We start from the raw sequence: 2707 nt of genomic DNA, 5'->3' as shown, positions 1-2707 counted from the left end.
TGATTATTAGTGTGAGTTATTCCATAGACCATGGTTAATGTCACCTAAACTTTGGAGAGAAAAGGCTGGTGGAGTTCCATGGCTGCTGAAGGTAGAGTTTGCCAATGTGATAACAAATATGTATGGTAGCTACAAATGGAAGGACATGCATTACTTGAGTGTCTGTTAACAGATTATCACTAACAGATATCACGTGCTTAATTTTCGGTAAATTTGGTAAATATTTTCTTTATTGCCGTTTCCTATTTTTGGTGTTTTTTTTTTTTTTTGTTCCATTGGATAATTTTTTAGTTAATTTGAGTGTTTTGAGGCCTCATTTGGGTAAATTTTTACTTTAGTCCAACCTAGCCATACTTTCTCAAGAGTTTCAGAATGCAATGTTTTATAATGTTTTACTTGTGAATCTGATAGTAATTTCTGTCGCAAATCACTCGTTTTCCGTTAACCCCCCCCCCCAGTGTACCAAGGTTATAAGGAAAATATGACGAAAGCGAGTAATTTGCACTGACAATGACCACCAGAATTACATGAATAACACTACAAAACATTGCATTCTGACACTCCTGAGAAAGTAAAATTGACAACCTACCTACAGTAACAGCTCCCGAATTACTCAAAACAACCCACATCGGCCTAAACGGCACCAAATTACTACGAGCAACCCAAATATACAGATATTACACACCATTTATATAAATCTCCATCACTTTACTAAAGTAACCAAACCTAACCCAACCTAACCTACCTAACCTAATCAAACCTAATGATGTACTTTAACTGCCCTTGTCGCTGGACTGATCCTTTACAATCTGTTGGTTTTGAAGGCATAATAGTTTCCAGGGCTCTTGTTTGGCGAGCCACAGCTCGCAAATGCAAGTATTTTTTCACTTCGGCGAACAAATATTACATTCAAGTCGCCTTTTGGTGAGGAGAAAATACATCCACTTAAAACCCAGTAAACAATAAAATAAGTAAATTTCACATTAAGGAACAAAAAAGCCCGTTGTGATCGATTATTAAGTCTTTCCTTGTCGCCATTGTGAATGTTTCAAACCTCATTATATGATTCTAATCATCACAATGTGTAAATAAATAAATATATTTCTCATAAAATATTTCGCCTTGTAGTCAGTTTGGCTGCTAAAAATTTATTTGGCTCATAAATCTGAAACCTTAGGAGCCAAATATCTCTTAACCATCGGCAGTTAGTAAGAGCCCTGCCTTCTCTTCTTGGTCTTGGGGAGAAGGTATTTCCTGGTGCACCTCCAAACTTTCTTGTCCTCCCTGTAGCTGCACACAACGTTGCACCATGGACACGTTATGGTACTTCTTTAGGCAGTATCCCATGGTTTCTAAAATTGTGATGGCTGGCCACATTATCTTTGTGTGTTTCTTTAATTACATCAAAGAAACTTGGGGAACAACCTTCACAAGGGTCAGCCATTGTGTAACTGAATCAGTTCTGAGTTCAAACTTTCCCACTCATGCGCGGGCTCTCATACGAATTCTCGGCATGTGACTGGCTTGAAATAACGTCATGGAATGTGATTGGCTGCGTTCAGTTTTAGTTACTAGAACCTGGCAGTAGGTGGCAGGACCAGAGCCTGGTGTTTAGTCAACCATGTTGGCCAACCTTAGAGCAGCATCCTGGCTCCTTCAGATAGTTAAGAAAAAATATATAGATCTCAGAAAGTATTTATTTGCGACGGATGTGTACTGAGAAGAAAATGATGTACTCAGTACACCCTACATATAGATGTAAGTCATAATTTCCAGCCGCCAGGTAGGAATAAAGTAAAATAATACCCTCATTTGTTCTGCAAATGAATAATAATCATAATATAACTATGACACTCTGATTGGAAATATTAGTAGTGGTGGAAGGGACTGGCCTGATCTGAGTGTTTAACTAAACCTAACCTATCGGTAGCTTAACTGTACCTAATAATTTAATCTAACCTAACCTAACCCAACCCAGCCTAACCTACCGTAATCCAGCATCCAGTTGGGAAGTTGGGAAACGAAATCCACTTTTCAGTATGTTGAGCAAGATTCAGTAATATTCATTTCCACACAAAAAAACACATACAGGCATACACTATATGATAGCACAAACCCACTGGGAATGGTAAGATTGCCCCTAAAGAAACGGCAAAGGAAATTTTCATTCATTCATTCATTGCCAGACGCCATGTATCCCAAACGGGGTGGCCAAGGGCTTAGAGTTGTTTTACAGGGAGGGGCACTAATCCTCCACCAGCCCTACTTGACATGTAGGGAGAACGTTATGCCAACAGCGTCTGGTGTTCCCAGGCGGTCACCCATCCAAGTCCTAACCAGACCCAACGTTGCTTAACTTCGCTGATCGGACGGGAAGCGTTGTACTCAACGTGGCATGGCCGTTGGCATAAAGGAAATACTGTAAATTTTTACAAGTTGCCAATACACCCCTCAGGTTGTGCAGTATATTTTTCTGGTAGTTTTTGATGAGATTTGAGTAATTTTGACCTTCATTTTTGTTGGAAATGCTTCATTTTGCCTCTTCCAATCATGAACCTTGATTGTATGAGAAGGTGAAATGAAGCATTTTTGACAGAAAACGAAGGTAAAAATCTCTCAAATTTCGTCAGAAACACCAGAAAAATATAGTGCACAACCACTTAACCTAACCTGCTGCAATGGAATGCTTACTTTAGAGATATGATGG

General features: G+C 39.2%; 1 non-coding gene across 1 annotated transcript; it reads right to left on the bottom strand.

The window, feature by feature from the left end:
• Window positions 1–2288: 2288 nt before the first annotated feature.
• LOC145393952 (5S ribosomal RNA) lies at window positions 2289–2407 on the bottom strand. Its single transcript, XR_013896302.1, has one exon. It is a non-coding gene; the product is annotated as a 5S ribosomal RNA (ribosomal RNA).
• Window positions 2408–2707: the final 300 nt, after the last annotated feature.

Source organism: Coenobita brevimanus, chromosome 25, assembly GCF_032717465.1.
Source record: "Coenobita brevimanus isolate Jiangsu-jjx chromosome 25, ASM3271746v2, whole genome shotgun sequence".
Taxonomy (NCBI): domain Eukaryota; kingdom Metazoa; phylum Arthropoda; class Malacostraca; order Decapoda; family Coenobitidae; genus Coenobita; species Coenobita brevimanus.
This window is presented reverse-complemented; position numbering and strand designations above follow the sequence as displayed.